The 19,329-nt window shown below is 32.0% G+C and overlaps 1 protein-coding gene and 1 pseudogene across 1 annotated transcript in view; both read left to right on the top strand.

The window, feature by feature from the left end:
- LOC111997175 (MDIS1-interacting receptor like kinase 2-like) overlaps positions 1 to 19,329 on the top strand; it is a 90,931-nt gene that overhangs the window by 185 nt on the left and 71,417 nt on the right. The window lies entirely within an intron of this gene.
- Positions 4 to 7,601, top strand: LOC111990139 (probable leucine-rich repeat receptor-like protein kinase At1g35710; annotated as a pseudogene).

The following is a 19,329-nucleotide window of genomic DNA, read 5'->3' as shown; positions in this document are numbered from 1 at the left end:
TCTTTCAGCTTCTCAACCTTACACAGCCTTATAAGTCTTAATCTCAGCTACAACTTACTCTATGGTACTATTCCTTCCCATTTGGGCAACCTTTCAGAGCTAATCTACCTTGATTTATCTGCCAATCAACTCTATGGAATAATTCCACCTGAATTATGCCAACTAACAAGCCTTGTCATATTAAATCTCAATGGAAATGACATCAATGGATCCATTCCTCATCAAATTGGAAAGCTACACTTGCTCAATGAGCTAAATTTGTTTAATAATAGTCTCACAGGTTCAATCCCTGTATCAATTGGAAACTTGACCAACTTAATCTTTCTACGCCTTTATGTTAACAGCCTTTCCGGTTCCATTCCTCATGAACTTGGAAATCTAAAATTGCTTAGGACACTCTCTTTGCACTGCAACGTCCTTCACGGGCTCAATACCCGCGTCTATTGGAAGCTTGGGCAATTTAACCATTTTAGCTCTTAGTGAAAAAAAACTTTCTGGATCTATTTGTCATGAAATTGGGATGCTTGCATCTCTTACTTGGCTTAATTTGTATAACAACAATCTCTCAGGTTCAATTCCTACTTCGATAGGAAATTTAGGCAACTTGAATGTTTTATGCCTTGACAGTAACAAACTTTCTGGATCCATACCTCAAGAAATTGGAATGTTGGGATCTCTTCTTGTATTTTCTCTGACCGACAACAATCTCTCTGGTCAAATCCCCGCATCTGTAGGAAACTTGACTAAGCTCACCAGATTGAGGCTTCACATAAATAAGTTATCTGGCTATATCCCACAAGAAATAGGAAAGCTCAAACTTCTTACCAATCTATACCTGTCCATGAATGATCTAAATGGCTCAATCCCTTATGAATTTAATAATCTTACATATCTCGAGCATTTCGAACTGTCTAAAAACATGTTGTCTGGCTATCTTCCACAAAATGTTTGTAATGGTAGATCACTCCAAAACTTCATTGCATTTGACAACTATCTCATAGGCTCCATTCCAAAAAGTTTGAGAAACTGCACCAGCTTAATAAGAGTGAGGCTTGAGAGAAACCAATTAGGAGGAAATATATCAGAAGGCTTCGGCATATACCCGAATTTGAAGTATATTGATTTGAGTGATAACAATTTCTATGGAGAAATTTCTACAAAGTGGGGGCATTTCCAAAATTTGCAAAGCTTGAAAATCTCCAATAACAAAATTTCTGGTGTAATACCTCCTGAGCTTGGAAGATCCACTCAGCTACACTTGCTTGATCTCTCATTCAATCATCTAGTTGGGCAGATTCCAAAGGAGTTAGGCAGGTTGGCATCATTGTTTCACCTTAATCTAGGTGATAATAAACTTTCTGGCAGTATTCCTTTGGAAATTGGAATGCTATCCGAACTACAGTATCTTATTCTCTCGGCCAACAATTTAACCAAATCAATTCCTTCGAAATTGTTAAACTTGAGCCTAAGCAAAAATAAACTTAGGGGGGGTGTTCCCTCTGAGATTGGCAACCTACACTTTCTTGAAATGCTCGATTTAAGTGAGAATTCACTGATCGGGAAAATACCAGCAGAACTTGGAGAATTGCAAAGCTTGGAAATATTGAATCTCTCCCACAATGACCTCTCTAATTCTATTCCAACCACTTTTGATAAAATGTCAAGCTTGATCATTGTCGATATATCATATAATCAATTGGATGGTCCTCTCCCAAACAATAAAGCCTTTCGTGAGGCTCCATTTGGAGCATTGAGAAATAACACAGGTTTGTGTGGTAATGCTTCTAGTTTGAAGGCCTGCCCTTCCTCCATTACTTGGAACAAGAATCCTGGTGAGACAGAGAGAAATAAAGTGTTGATTTTCTTTATTATTCCCATCTTAGGCACAATGTCTCTCTCATTGATTGTAGCCGGGATTCTTTACACTCTTCTCAAGCGCCTTGGGCTAAGGAACAAGCTAAACAATCAAAGAGAAGTACAAAATGGTAACATGTTGGCAATTTGGAGCTCTGATGAGAAAATGGTATATGAAAACATCATTGAAGCAACAGAGGGATTTGACTCCAAACATTGTGTTGGGGTGGGAGGGTGTGGAAGTGTTTAAAAAGCAGAGTTGCAAGCAGACCAAGTTGTTGCTGTAAAAAAGCTTCATTCAGGAGAAGATGGTGGGATTTCCAACGCAAAAGCTTTCGAGAATGAGATTCATGCTCTACTAGAAATTAGGCATCGCAATGTGGTAAAGCTTTATGGTTTTTGCTCACATCCACGACATTCATTCTTGGTTTATCAGTACTTAGAAGGGGGAAACCTGAAAGAGACACTGAGCAACAAAGAAGAGGCAATTAATTTTGAATGGATACGAAGGGCAAATGTTGTTAGAGGTGTGGCTGATGCTCTATCCTACATGCATCATGATTGCTTACCTCCAATAGTTCATCGAGACATTTCAAGTAAGAACATCATGTTGGATTTGGAATATGAAGCTCACATCTCCGATTTTGGCACAGCTAAGTTTTTAAAGCCTGAATCGTCCAATTGGACTTCATTTGCCGGAACATTTGGATACACTGCTCCAGGTATTCTCTCTCTCCCCCCCCCCCCCCCCCCCCCCCCCCCCCCCCCCCCTAACTAATAAGTTACTGTGATGCATGGATTATATTATAATATTTTATGTAAAATAATTTTAAAAAATGTTGTACATATATTATAGTATAGTTTCATAAAACTTTATTAGTAATGAGTTTATTATAATAAGTAATTAACAATTATAAATTGCACACATTTCATGTTAAACAAAATGATGAAAAAATACAGAAATTTAATATTTTAAAAAGAGATCAACGTTTTAAACTTCTCATATATATATATATATATATATTTGTGAATTTTAAAAATCTATCGCTGAATTTTATGTTCCTTATGTTCTTATATATATATATATATATAAAATTTCGTTCAAATCGGATATTATATACTATTTAATCAATTAACTTATTTTTTTATATATCCTTTAGATTACAAAAACTTGAAATTATAAATTTATTTGATGAAATAGCAATTGATCTTTGATTTCTTAAAATTTGTAAGCATTATGGATATAATAAAAACATGCAATTAACGGTTAGATTTTCAAAATTCACACTCAATATAAATATATATGATAAGTTTGTAAACTTTGTCCTTTAAAAAAAAACCTTAATACTATTAAACCAAAACTCAATTTATTGTAGGAAAAAGTCAATATGTATTTTTTTTTTTATTGAAATATCAAGAGACTTACTCAAGAAAGAAGCTTTGGAGTCTAAAGAATGAGGATTGAAAAGTTGTTTTGTTTTTTCCTCTGCATATTTAATTGTCATTAACTAAATCCCCTCCATCCTAGACAACAATTGTTTGATCCCTATAATCCAATTTAAGATTTATAGTAGGTTTAGCTTTTGTTTATTTTGAAAAGACCAGTTTACTCAAGCCATATACTAAGATTAAACAAACTTGAAAAAGACAATAACAATGAGACCTTTTCACTACAATAAACAATTATCAATTTCTCAGTTCTTTTTAAGCATCTTTTGGAAATCAATATACACAATAACACAACCTATAAAAGAAAATATCAAAACAAAGAATCTCACGATCTTAACTCTACCGATTTGTAAGTGAAGAACTCAATTTTTGAAAGTAGCAAAAGATAGCTTGAACTCATACATTTCAAGGCCACTTAATGTTTGATGGTTTCTTCTATTGGCTTGGGGTTTTAAAAAATTGTGAGCATGGAAACAAAATTTGAGAATGGCTGTATTTTAGGAAATTTAACTATTGAAGGTTCTTTTTTTTTTTTTTTTTTTTTTTTTAATAGAAAGAAAGTGTTTTCCAAAGAGAAAGTAAGAGAATGGAGACATATAGTTGAAGTTGAGAGGGGAAGGCAATGCATGAGAGAGAGGCTGGAGAGTACAAGGTTTAGGAAATCCTACATTAATCATTATAGCAAAATATTGATAACTACATTATGTGTAAACAAAAGAGCAAAAACCAAAATGTCATTTTGGAGGCAAGCTGTGATTAATGCATCTACACAATTACAAAAACAAAAACTTTTTAAATAACTAAGGTAAAATCGTGCCTTACAACAAAAAAAAAAAAAAAAAAAGATTAATAGAAGAGGGAGACTTTGTTTATGAGATGTATGTAACTATATCACCATAATATAATAATGATTATTCCCATAGAATAAAATAAAAAAAGATAATGATTATAGTAATAAAATATATGGATTTGTGTAATATATATATGGGTTGAGTTAAAGTTATACTAGATGTAACTTTAAGTAATACTATACCATTCAATATTTTTTTAATTGGACGCGAATTTTGATAAATCTACCATTAGATTACATTATTTTTGTATATTCTTCATGTTTGCAAAATTTTAAGTCAATCAAAAATCAATAGCCATGTAATAAATTGTTTAAATTCAAGTTTTTGTAGTTTAAAATATTGCATAAAATATGAGTTTATGAATCGAATAGTAAATAACATCTAATTGATATAAAAATTTACATGCTTATAAAAAACATATAAAACATGTAATCTAACAATGAGATTTTCAAAATATGAATTTAATAATAAATTATTTGGTGATGTAACATTACTTAAAATTACATCAGGTAGTATAAATTTTCTAGAATCACACATTTTTTAGAGTTTAGATTTCAAAGATATCTAAAAGTTAAAAAATGGATCTCTAAATGTCTATTACTTTTGACATCCTAACCTAATTAATTGCATTTTTTTTTTCCTCTCTCTTTATCTACTGTTTTCTAACGTTCTCCTCATTTAAAGGACACGCCACCACTTCTTCCTCTTCTTATTTTTCTTTTCTTTTTTTTTAATTTTAAGAAACGATAATTAATTTTATTTCAAAAAAAAAAAAACTAAAGAATTGTACAATTTTCTGTAAACAAAACTTCAGGGTTTGTGTTGCTATTACTTCTACGTTTCATTAATCCTCTTCATTGAAATTACACTTTAGCAGTTCTTCAACTTCCTTTTCAATAACGCAGCCGCGCGGTGAGCACATAGCGAACTATTCTTTCGCCTTTTACTAAAGAAAAACTTCCTTTTCAATAAAATGATGTCGTATTAATTTGCATTTGAAAACAGTGACCCCTCATTCATCAACGTACGCAGATTCATTATAAAAAAATAAAAAAAAAAAAAAAAAAACCATATTCAAATTCGCATTTAAAAAAGAAACTCAAGAACAATATAGGTAGAAAAGATTACATAATCGACCAAATTGGGAGAAAAAATAGTAATTTCGTTCTTGCCATCAAAGAATAGTGTATTTTTTTAATCGTTAAATCTTTTAGAAATCTACGATTTGAAAGGAGTGTAACTTGAGCCTATCAATATATATTTATGATTAAATTAACAACTCTGCTTCTCTTCAAATAGTTTCTAGATTCAAGAATAATTCAACTTTTCCTTTTTATTGTAACAAATTAACTGAATTAAGTATATTAATTAATAATCTATTTTTTGTTACATAGATAGATATGGAAAAGAGTATGACTAAATTTGTGGTCCTAAAAGAACTCGTAAAACAATATAAGCTTTATGTTCCATGATCAAACACCTTAATTCAGATTTTTGTAACAGTCATAAACGTACTTCTCAAAGCGATTTATTCAAATACAACTCAAATGTCATCAAACTAATGGTCTATCAACAGCCACACAACAATAAAGCTGAGTTTAAGTAATACATGAGACACAAGCCCAGAAATTAAACCAACGTAAAACTAATAAAAGAAAGCCAAGGCAATGGTCATGAAAACAGGAGGCAAAGTAGCTGCAAGAGATGAGGCTGATGAGCTGCCGGCTGGTGTTTCTGTTGATGACGGTGAATCAGAAGGTGAAGTAGGGGATCCAGTAGGAGTAGGAGAAGTAGGGGATCCAGAAGGAGTAGGGGATCCTGTAGGAGATGATGCCGGTGAAGTGCCGCTTGTGGAGTTCCCGACGCTAATGGTCAACTTTTGTCCACTCAGACAGTGACCACCATTTGAGATGGTGCAGATGATGTAGTGGGTGCCAGCGGAATTGATGGTGTAGTTATATGGTCCTGTGGTTTCAAGGGTTAGAGTATTGTCGACGGCGCAGGCATCATAATCGGCTCTGCTTACAGTGGCAACGTCATGTACATTACTCACGAAGTTGAACACTGCAAAATAATAAATAAATCATGAGTTCAACGCAAACTAGAAATAAATAAATAAAAACCCATCCCTAAAATACTGCAAAATAATAATAATAATTAACCAATTTGATCCCTAATGTCAATTTAGTCTCTAAAATAGTTGAAAACAAATAACTAACGGTTTAGAGGCTAAGTTAACTGAAAAACTAAATTTGCTAGTTTTGATAAATCTTAAACCTGATTAATATTAAAGTGATCACTTTATTAAATACATCAAGGATTAAAAGCTATTGGTTTAAATTTGTTAGGTATTACAATCAATCATTTTAAAGTTTTTATAGGAACTAAAATACATCACTATTAATTTTTAAAAGGTAAAAGTCAGTGGCAGCACCATGTTCAGTCCAGGGTGCTCCCAAGAACACCCTGACCTGAAAAAAAAAAATTATATACTATAATTAAAAATATTTTATTTGTTTACCCTTTAAAAAAAATTAGGAACACCCTCAAATAAATAAAAAATTTATTTGTTCTACTTTTAAGCAAAAAAAAGAGGCCCAAAAAAATTTTTTGAACTAAAATCTGAAAAATAAAAAAAAAAAAAAAAAAAAAACCTTTATTGGGAAACTATTCACCCTAAACTATGATAGCACTATTAGATATGTGTAACCTTATGTGACCAGTTGCAATGTGTAACCCTAAACTATGCAACCACTTGCAATATGTACCAATATCTTGGACTCTAATTTGAATGGTGGGTGGATATCACAAATTATTCTCAAATCAAGGTGTTGATTACAAAATTGTGAAGTTTAGAGTACTCGTTTCAAATTTTACTATAGTTTAGGATGGATACTTGCAATTAAAAAGGAAAAAAGAAAATTTACAAAAGTAATTATAGTGAACAACACCCAAGATTTCCATGGTACGACACTAAGTGTTGGATACATAAGATTCATCTATTTTGCAGAGTTTGCATACACAATGGAAGTGAATGAGAAATGTGATGTTTATAGTTTTGGAGTGTTAGCATTGGAAGTGATCATGGAAAAGCATCCAGGAGATCTCATCTCGTTTCTCTCATCATTATCAACAACAGCTTCAACTACCCATAATATACTGTTGAAGGACATGTTGGACCAACGCATTGAAACACCTAGAAATCAAGTTGCATTGAAAGTGGTCTCTATTGCAAAGCTTGCATTTTCATGCTTGGAGACCAATCCAAAATCTAGGCCAACCATGCAGGAGGTTTCCCATGAGTTATCTATTGAAAGAGCACCTATGTCAGAGGTGTTTGACACGCTTACCGTGGGTTCACTACTGTTTAATAGTGCTTGATATATATAGCAATTATGTGCTTCTCTAATTTGTTTTTTGTTTTTTGTGATCTTACCTTGTTCACAGTCCGCCAGTTTGCTTAAGTGTATTGCATTTTAATCCAAAAAAAACCAATCTGAATCTAATTTTATTTGTTTTGCATCAGAAAATAATACTGAATAGCTTATTTTTGGAGTAAATATATTCAATTTATAACTTTAAGAGGTATACATACACTTCTTTGCACTGATCGACTCCAAGTTCTTATATATACATGGATACACTAAATAGTGACACCCACTCTCCTTTTGTGTGCCTGACTAGAGAGTTTGGTAAAAATAAATTCTTTTATCTATTCGTGTTGTAAGAGTGATCTTTTTGGGTGCACAGAGGTTTGTATTATTTTTTATTTTATTTTATTTTATTTATTTATTTATTTTTTTTTTTGGGGTTGTTGTTGTTGTTGTTGTTATTATAATCTTCTTATTTTCTAAGTAAAACGTTTTCCTTGACTCAACTAGTATATGTAGGCAAGCGTCAGGGATATGAAATCAGGGATATGAAATCAGGGATTTTTGTTTGAGGAACAAATTATTTATTTATTATTTATTTTTATAATTATGAAGAGGAACAAGTTATTGTAATTAATAGAAACCACACATATATGCACATTAATTTTATAATTATAGAGTAAGCCATAATTCATAAATATATAATAACATAATATTGGTTATTGGTAGTTTTATCCTTGATTTATTGAAAGCAAGATGAGCAACATTCAAGTCTGAGGGCAATGCGCGCGTACCCTAATGTTGTAACCGCCTGTGTTCTTGAAATTTTCAAGAAATATGTATTTATTTTTGTATTTAAAATTTCATATCCAACGACATATTCATATTTCTTAAAGTATCACATTACGAACTTAATATATATATAAAAAAAAAATGACACAATTTGATCACACATGATCCATCTGAGAGGCACCAAATAAAAAGACTTGCTCCACTTTAAACAAACATATATTTTGACTATTCTTTATTTGATTCTCTCATTCTCATACTGTAACTATAAAGTATTTGGTTAGTTGCTAAAATCTTAGGTCACTTACTTAGATAAGATAAACATGCATATATAGTTTTATATTTAGTGTAAGTTGAAACAATTATGCTTCCTTCAAGAAAAAGAGTGCTTAAATTGTGTTACAATCAGATGACATGGTATACGGAATAGTAATTGCTTAACAGCCCAAGGCCATAAAAGAGTTATTAATATAGTTGTACATATTCTGCTGGAATTATACTCGACTTTTCTTTTCTTTTCTTTCTGCTAAAAATTGACCTAGGGAAAGACTTTTCTATTTAGAATATAACGCAGAATGTGGCAATCAATTTTTCTTGGGTCGTTGTAAATGCTATCAAGCCAACCTAGTAATTCCATGTCAGCTCGGCTTGAAGACATTGATCCACAAAGTGGGCACTAATAAGGATGTCAAAGATTTAAATGGAGCAGATTATGATGCCCTAAATTGATTAAAAATGTATTATGTATTTGTATTGAGTCTCATATTTGACATATACTAGGTTGATTTAGGTTTATTAACAACTACAATGAGCTTTAATTTTGATTGAATTAGTCCTTTAATTTTGAGGTATCACACAAATATGATCAACACTTTGTTGAGGTTCAAAATTAATCACAATCTAAGGTCCAAAGAAATGGCACATTGGGCTAATTTCATGGAAATGAAGCTAGAGAAAATAAAAAAAGGCTGGGCTCACGTAATGAAGAAAAGAGGAAAAGAAAGAAGAAAAGGGTGAGAGGTCCAAAGAATTGGGATCCAAAGACCCATGGAAGAACAGACTTTAAATTCCATGAAGCAAAGGAAAGGCTCAGCCGGCCAGGAGCAATAAGCCAAAAGAAGCCCAATAAGAAGAGCTGGGCCAAGATCCTAGAAGTTACCAAAGTTCGAGGATCCTTGGGACGCGCAACACAGTCTAAGTAAGATTGAAGCAGGTTCAAAGGAAAAAAGGGATAAAAGACAAAGAGCAAGTGGGTCTCATGCGCCCAGATATGCAGTGGGGATCAGAAAATACAAAGCAAAACATTCATGAACGAAGGAGTTGTGCCTCAAGGAACCAAGAATGAGAAAAACATAAGAAGAGGTAACTGGAAGGGAGCTTTCAACCTACCAGTAAAAGATTCCAACTATTTGGGCAAATGACAAGGATGGAGTGCAACCAAAATCTGGAAAGGTGAAAGAAAGGGCCAAATAGCTGTAGATCAGCAACCTAAGGGGATCTTGAAATAGAAAATCAGCTACGGGCTTTCAGCTTGGTTGCACCAAAAGGAAGAAGTTATGAGAAAAAAGGAAACGACTAGCCCTTGAGTAAACTGACGTAGCACAAACTTTGAGGGGCAAAAGGGAGAAATCACTGGTACCCTGGAACCCTAGAGCTGCACTATAAAAGGAGGGGGAAACCCATGCTGAAGGACATTCATTGATTTTTATTCATGCATTCATCGCCATTTTTCTGGATTCCTAGAAAAGATATAGAGTCATAGAAAGAACTCTGTAAAGTTCAAGAGAAAACAGAGGAACTGCTCCCGGTATCCCAGAGACAACCACTATAACACATACTCGGATTCAAAAAATTCAAATTTGGCAAGTCTTGGAAGCCTGAACAGCTATCAAAGTCTGTAATTTTTGAACTTAGTTGAACCTTGTATCACGTCTTAGTGAGCATTATAATCATAACCAAAGAAAATTAATAAAATGCCTCTCACTAATTCGAGGATCCCTAACCCCTGTTTTATTGTATTTTTTATTACTGTGCATTTCCTTGCTGTTTGAACTGTCATTCAATACAGATATTTTCGCTTGTTAGTTTATTTGTGTTATAGGAAGCTTGTTTTGTGTACCACTTAGTTCTTAAACAGCCTTTTAGCTACGGTGAACCAAGCCCAGTCCACCAAGAGCAATTACTTGGCCCAGGATCCTTGGGCTGTTGTGTTGAGAAAAAAAGGCACTCTCACACACTTTTTCTTGTATTGTCATTTAAATTGAGTAATTTAGGCTAGAAAGTCAGGATCATAAGGCATTAGCAAATCGGTGTCTTCCTCAAATCCTTTATTTCTTTTACACTCAATTTTTATGTGTTGTGTTGTTATTTAAATTAAGCAATTTGGGCTAGAAAGTCATAAGGTTTTAGTTCTTGCAAATCGGTGCCTTCTTCAAATCCTTCATTTCTTTTACACTCAATTTTTATTGTGAAGTAGTCATGGGAACCAAAAATGGTGATGGTGAGATGGTTCCTACTCCATTTAAGGAGGAGAGCAAAGTTGATGATAGTGTGCGATATCGATTTTCTAACTCCTAAAGAAGACCAATTGAAGGACGTTGTACCATTTGTGTAGGTCCAATTTCGATTTATCTCGGATCAGTTGGTTCTCTCTCTCTCTCTCTCTCTCTCTCTCTCTCTCTCCGTGTTGGGTTAGGATAGTTCAAGATCTTTGGAAATTTAGATACTATTGGATTTACTTAGACGACTTGATTAGTTAATTCAGTTATGCGAATGTCTAATTTAGAATATGATGGGTACAACTATATCGCAAAAATCTAAAGTGCAGCTGAAAGAATCCCAAATATAGTCATAGTAAAGTAGACATGAAAGTATTGACAACAGAAGTCCATGAGATGTTTGTGGGAATGTCTATCTGCACATAGATATAACCGTGATATATATTAATCTCTTTGTAAATTCCTTCTAACTTGATAAGTTGCATGTTGTCTTTTAAATATAGAAACCCTTACAATAACTAACTTCCCTTTTTTAAATGGGCATGAAACTGTTACAACTTCAAATTTTATAAAACATGTAGTTTCACCAAATTTTGAATTTTAGCGAGAACAAATATATGTTGGCGTCTATCTTTATTTCTTTTGGCCTGAGATATTTTGATCTTTTACTATTTTAAAAAAGAGTTAAAAACTCTTTAAAAAATGCCTGTACCAGTGATATGCTCAACTCAAATGATTTTAAGATGTTGATTTTTACGTAAAAGATAATGTAATCTCTGTATTAAACATATGTTAGATACATATTACATAGATAGAAGAATAACAGCCAATACAATATATGACATATTTTTATGATGACTTGAAATTAAATACAAAATGTAATAAAATTTATTTAAACTAGTCGCATACCTGCGTGTTGCGCGTGATAATTTTTTTAGGATGGTCTTATTAAATATTTTATTAATACTATAATTTTAGTTATTAATTATTGGTCTTTATTAGTTTTTAAGTTAATAGAAACCTTAAATATACATTTTTTTACCTTTAACACACACACACACACATACATATAGTGAATCTTTACATATACCTTTTAGAAAACTCTATGTGAGCGTTTGGATTCAGCGTTTTTTGTTGAATCCTGCGGCATGTTTCTTCCCCTTTCTTTTTTTTTTTTTTTTTTTTTTTTGCCTTCACGTGGGTCAGAGATAGAAGTTACTATGCAGTTACTGTTTATGAGACAAAAAAATACTATTCATGCACTGTTTTGATACTGATCACACACTGTTCATGGAACCCATAGCCACTTTATTCAGAAAAAAAAATATTAAAAATGGGTCCCGCAGTACTATTCATACATTTAAAAATTATTTTGCTACAGTATTTTCAGCAACAATCAGTTTTCAGCAACTTTCAGTAACAATAAATTGTATCCAAACGGACGCTATATATTCCACTTTTTTGGATGCGTAAAATTATAGACTACTGCTCCATAATGATAGTAGCTAATTAATTTTATATTGTTTTTAAGTGATCTCATTCATAATGTTTCTTAGCATTATCATATATTTACTAACTAATAATTTGCATAACAAAGACGATAAATGAGAGATAGCATTGTCAAAATATGGATTTTTAAATTTTCTAACTTTATTTCTTATGTAATTTCTAATACTATCAAAGAACATCCCTTTTTTTAGTTATGATTAATATGGTTTCCATAGTTAGAGTTTGATTAGTTTTAAATTTAAATTTAGTACTATGATTGTATTTAATTGTTAATTGTTGATTTAATTTTTTAAGTGAATTTAATGGTAATCTCTATTTTTAAGAAAACTTTTTTAAATTTAATTGTTTTAATGTTCTCCATACGGTAATCTCTATTTTATCTTTTACTTCTCCTTACAACCTCTTTGTTTTTCAATCAACGATTACTAATTGACGTTTAGTTTTTTTTTTTTTTTTTCTTTATCTACTCTTTATTATTTTGTATTGTTCTCTCTCTCTCTCTCTCTCTCTCTCTCTCTCTCTCTCTCTCTCCATTGGCAACCTATTGTTTTCCAAAATTTGATGATGTTTCTATGACATTAAATATGCATTATTTGTTTTTTTTTTTTTAAATAATTTAGTGTTTCTAACCTTTTTTTTTTTTTTTGTATTTCATTTTTTCCTTTGATGCATTGGGTGTTAGAATGAGCATTTTCTTAGCATTACTCCACTTAATGTGGACAATTTTATTTATTTAATTTGGGCAAAATATTATATTTTAAAATTTATAAAATAAAAAAGGAGTGGAAATATAAATAATTTAATGATATGTATGATGGATGTGGCTGAATTTAAATGCTATATAAAATGATATGAGAAAAAAAAAATACATAACAATAAACACTAACTTATCCATGTTGTAAAATGATGGAAATGTATATAAAACAAAGTAAAAGGAACAAGAAATATATATTGATAAACTCTTATATTCAAGTGGTCATCCACAATTCTTTTGATTTCTCTTAGATGTGTATAATAACAGTAAAGTAATCTCACATATATATAGGACCTTAGAATGCTTGTAGAGTTTATGAGATAAAGTTGTAATAATAAGTACACTTATAGATATACATCTCCCCTATAGGCTTAATACATTTCACCCTTTACACATCCCTACTAACCTTTTCATTCTCCAAAGTTTACACATTCCAATAAGACTTTATTTCTAACACTCCCCCTTGGATGACCACTTTCTAAGAATATGTCTTGTTAAAACCTTGCCAAATAAAAACCCTGTGAGAAAAAAATTTTAGCTAAGGAAAAAGAGTACAATATTTTTGTATAACTTATAGTGCCTTAGGATTACCTCATTAAAACCTTGCAAAGGACAACCCAGTGGGAAAAAAACCTTAGTGAAGGAAAAAAAGTACAATCAGCACACATCCTTTAGAAAATTTACTCCCCCTCATGAGTACATAGAATTTCCATTGTTCATGGTAAAAATATCCTTAAGTCAACGCATACCAATGTTGTGCACCATCTTCTTAAAATTCGCAATTGGTAATGGCTTAGTGAACATATTGGCCAAATTATCACATAATTGTATCTGCTTGACATCAATGTCGCCACTCTTCTAGAGCTCATGTGTATAAAAAAATTTTGGTGCAATATGCTTGTTTCTATCACCCTTGATATAGCCTCCCCTAATTTATCTCAACCAAACACACTCACGACTCGCTTTATGAATTGTGATAATCTCTGCATGATTTGAAGAAGTAGAAGAAATTATTTGCTTAACAGATCTCCATGAAATATTAGTATTTCCATAAGTAAATAAATATCCTATTTGTGATCGGCCTTTGTGTGGATTAGAAAGGTAACCTGCATCAGCATATCCAACTAATTGTGGTTTTGATCCATTTGGATAAAATAATCCCAAATCACGAAGATAATCTAAAATATGCTTAATTTCATTCCAATGTCTTCGAGTTGGTGTAGAACTATACTTTGCTAGTAAAGTAATTGCAAATGCTATATCAAGTCATGTGTAATTTGCAAGATACGTCAAAGCACCAATTGCACTAAGATATGGTACTTCAAGACCAAGAGTTTCTTCATCATCTTCTTGTGATCTAAACGGATCTTTCTTGACATCAACTGACCAACCCACCATTGGAATGCTCAAAGGATGAACTTTATCTATATAAAATTGCTTTAGAACTTTTTCTGTGTACGTTGATTGATGAACAAGAATTCCATTTGGAAGATGTTTAATTTGTAGGCCAAGACAATTTTTTCTTACCAAGATCTTTCATCTTAAATTCATTCTTTAAACAATTTGTTGTTTTTGTTAACTCTTCTGGAGTCCTTATAAGATTTAAATCATCAAAATATATTGCAACAATAGCAAATCCGGATTCTGATTTTTTGATAAAAACACATGGACAAATTGGATTATTCTCAAATCCTTCTTCCAAAGATATTCATTGAGGTGATTATACCACATGCGTCTGGATTGCTTTAATCCATATAAGGATCTTTGTAACTTGATAAAATACATACTTTGGAATGTAGGATTATATGTTTTAGGCATTTTATATCCTTTAGGAATTTTCATGTAGATATCATTATCTAATAATCCATACAGATATGCTGTAACAACATCCATTAATCGCATATTCAAATTTTCTTTTGCTACCAAGCTAATCAAAAATCTGAATGTAATTGCGTCCATTACAGGAGCATATATTTCTTCATAATCAATACCAGGTATCTGCAAGAAACCTTGTGCTACAAGTCGTGCTTTGTACCTTATAATTTCATTTTTCTCATTTCGTTTGCGTACAAATACCCATTTGTATCCAACAGGCATTACACCTTTAGGTGTTCGGACTACAGGTCCAAAAACTTTACGTTTACTTAATGAATTTAATTCTACTTGAATTGCCTCTTTCCACATTGGCCAATCATTTCTACATTGACATTCATCAACGGTTCGTGATTCATATTCATTATCATTACTTCTAGTAATATCAAGGACAACTTTATATGAAAATATGTTGTCGACAACAATTTTATTTTTATCCCATATTTCTCCTGTATGTTCATAATGTATCGAGATCTCGTTATTTTTAGGTACTTGATCCTCTTCAGGGGATAACTCTTCAAAAGGTTTATTTTCAGGAGATTTTTGTGCATAAGTTTTGGATAGATCAATTATTTATGTGACTTGTTTCTTGGGTATAGCCTCTTTATTGGCTGCAACTTGTTTTTCTTGTACTTTTCTCTTCCGGGGAATTTTATCTTTAACACCGATAGGTCTTCCACGCTTCAAGTGTGGCTTTGATTCATTTGCGGCTTTAATTCATTTGTGGCTTTGATTCATTTGCTGCTGTATTAACTAATTGTCCTATAGGGACTTCAATCCACGTCGGAGTATTAGTAGCTGGAATGTGAGATTTCACTATTTTCTTATTGTCGGTGAATACATCCGGTAATTGATTTACAATTCCTTGCAAGTGAATAATCCTTTGAACTTCCAGTTCACATTGATTTGTACGAAGATTAAAATGAGATAACGTCGAAACATTCCAAGTAATCTCATGTCGTGCTTCAGGCAACGACTTTTCTCCCCCTAATGGTGGGAAGATTGTTTCATTAAAATGACAATTCTCAAAACATGCCTTAAAAACATCACCAGTTTGAGGTTCAAGATATCTAATGATAGATGGGGAATCAAAACCCGTATAAATTCCAAGTCTACATTGAGGACCCATCTTAGTATGTTGTGGGGGTGCAATAGGTACATATACAGCACAACCAAATGTACGTAAGTGAAAAATATTTGGTTGTTGGCCAAGTATAAGTTGCAATGGTGAAAATTTATGATAAGCAATTGGCCTAATACGAACTAATGATGCAGCATGTAAAATAGCATGACCCTAAGCAGAAACTGGTAATTTTGATTTCATAAGCAAAGGTCGAACAATAATTTGAAGTCTCTTGATAAGTGATTCAGCTAAACCATTTTGAGTATGTGTATGGGTAATAGGATGCTCAACATCAATTTCAATTGACATGCAGTAGTCATTAAAAGCTTGAGATGTGAATTCACCAGCATTATCTAAACGAATTTTCCTAATTGGATAATCAGGAAATTGTGCTTGTAACCTAATTATTTGAGCAAGAAGCCTAGCAAATGCAACATTTCTAGTAGAGAGTAAACAAACATGTGACCATCTGGTTGATGCATCAATTAAAACCATAAAATACTTGAATGGACCACAAGGTAGGTGTATTGGTCCACATATATCACCCTGAATTCTTTCTAAGAAAGATGGACACTCAACAACAATCTTTGAATGTGATGGTTTGGTAATTAATTTACCTTGAGAACATGCACTACATGGATAATCACTAGTTAAAAGAATTTTCTGGTTCTTTAAGGGATGTCCGTGTGAGTTTTCAATAATTCAACACATCATTATTGATCCGAAATGTCCAAGACGATCATGCCAAAGCATAAAAACATTTGGGTCCGAACACTTCTGGTATATTGTAACATTTGTTTCAATTGTTCTCATTATAGTATAATATAACACAAAAGAGAAAAAAGACAGTTTTTCTAATACGAGTTTCTGGCCAGATACTATTGAAGTAATATAAAAAAATAATTAACTGCCTTCGTTATTGGTTTCAATATGATAACCATTATAATGTATATCCTTAAAGCTGAGTAAATTTCTGCTTGATTTATAAGAATATAAAGCATCATCAATACAAAGTTTTGTGCCATTTGGCAACATGATAATCGCTCTTCCAGAGCCTTCAATTAAGTTCAATGAACTTCATATGGTATTGAAATTGGCTTGAAAATATTTCTTATCTTTAAGGATCGTATGAGTTGTTACATTATCTGCTAGACAAAAATCTTCACTAGTCATCTTAGAATTAATGATGGAAATGTATATAAAACAAAGTAAAAGAAACAAGAAATATGTATTGATAAACTCTTATATTCAAGTGGTCATCCACAATTCTTTTGATCTCTCTTAGATGTGTATAATAACAGTAAAGTAATCTCACATATATATAGGACCTTAGAATGCTTGTAGAGTTTATGGGATAAGGTTGTAGTAATAAGTACACTTATGGATATAGATCTCCCCTATAGGCTTAATACATTTCACCATTTACACATCCCTACTAACCTTTTCATTCTCCAAAGTTTACACATTCCAATAAGACTTTATTTCTAACAATCCAAATAATTTTATGTAATATAATAATAGTACATTCTTGTAGGGATAAGGGCCCAAAATCATATATTGGGCCTTGGGCTTTTTCTGAGGACCTTGTTTGTTCGAGGAGATATAAACAGTGGTGAAAGTGCCAAGCTCAGAACCCCACAAGTAAAATACAAGCGGAAGGGCTGAGAAAGTTGGTCTGAAAAGGATTATCTCCTCAGATGAGCGAAGCAAGGATCGAATATGTGCCTTATCATTCAAAGTAACCTTCCAGGACGATCTACTGATAGAGATGGGTGATATGAAAGTACAAAAAGGATGGGAACTCAGAGGAATCTAAAGGAAAGCTACTACGACCACATTGAATGCACTGCAGCTACTTTTCAGGCTCCATTTATGTGAAGAAGACCCCTGAACAGTGCTACCTTGGCTACCACAACTCATAGAAAGTTAGATAAGGTATTTGATGGGACAGACACTTGAGTAAGGGCACAAGTGATCAACAAGTTGTAGGGTCAAAATGGTCCAAAGGGAGATATACAATGCAAAAGACCTTCCATGAGGAGGGGATCGAAAAAATAGAGAAAGAATACTGTAGCAATCAAAATTGGACTTACACCGAACCGTTATCGATTTATATAACAAAAAATACCTCCTCGAATAGTGAGTTGGTTTTGCTCTATTTTTCTTGTTCTTGCTTGATCATCTTTTAAATCCATACTAGCCATTGTCAAGTTCATTAGGGTCTAGTTCTCCAACCCACTCTCTACAAATTTATTGTATTGGGCTCACTAGGCTAAGATCCCATACACCTTGGGCTTGGGCTGCAAAACGTAACCCTACAGTTCTTATAGACTATTTTTAATTATTTATAATACAATATGCTAATATTTAACAATCAAAGTCATTAAAAAAAATAAAAACTTAAAACACAAAATTAAATCCCATCAACCAAAATAGAGTTCTAAGGAATACAAAACTTTATCAAGCTAAAATAGAGATGCAGGAAAAATTAAATAAAAATCCACCTAAAATTGAGGGAGAAAGAGTGGGAAATAACCACTTTTTGTGAGAGAAAATTATGTAAAGAATGGAATAGTGAATGACAAATTTATACTAAAAGGATGATAATAAATAAATAAAAAAAAACAAAAAGAAATAAAAAACAAAGTAAAGGAAGATAAAAGGAAAGAGGAAGAGTGATATCAAGTAGAATTTTGGGGGAGATGAGAAGGTAAAGAAAAAGAGAAAAGTTGGAGAAAGTGTAAATGTTAAAAAAAAAATGAGTACAATTTGATGAGCACAATTTTCTTTTATTTGAATTTAAGTAAAATATTACATTTTTTATTTTTTAAAACAAAAAGAGAGAGAAAATATAAATAATTTAATGATGAGGAGGATGTGGTTGAATTTCAATATTGAGTAAAATAGAAGAGAAGAAAAAAAAATTAAAAAATATAACAATAAATAATAAATTATCCAAATTATGCTATGTAATGGAATACTATTTTATTTTTATCTACTATCTTTGATTTTTTATAATATAATTAGATAAAATTTAACAATCAAAGAGCAAAATAATAATAATAATAATAACTTAAAACACACAACTAAATCGTATCAACATAAATTAGAGTTCTTAAAAACACAGAAATTTATCAACCTAAAGTGAAAATGCAATAAAAAATAAAAATCCACCTAAACATTAAGAGAGAGAGAGAGAGAGAGAGAGAGAGAGAGAGAGAGAGAAAGAGCATTGGAGGTATTTTTGGTATTTTATTTT

Source organism: Quercus suber, unplaced genomic scaffold (assembly GCF_002906115.3).
Source record: "Quercus suber isolate HL8 unplaced genomic scaffold, Cork oak 2.0 scaffold_71, whole genome shotgun sequence".
Taxonomy (NCBI): Eukaryota; Viridiplantae; Streptophyta; class Magnoliopsida; order Fagales; family Fagaceae; genus Quercus; species Quercus suber.
The sequence above is the reverse complement of the archived record's forward strand: the minus strand, read 5'-3'. Positions and strand labels throughout refer to the sequence as shown.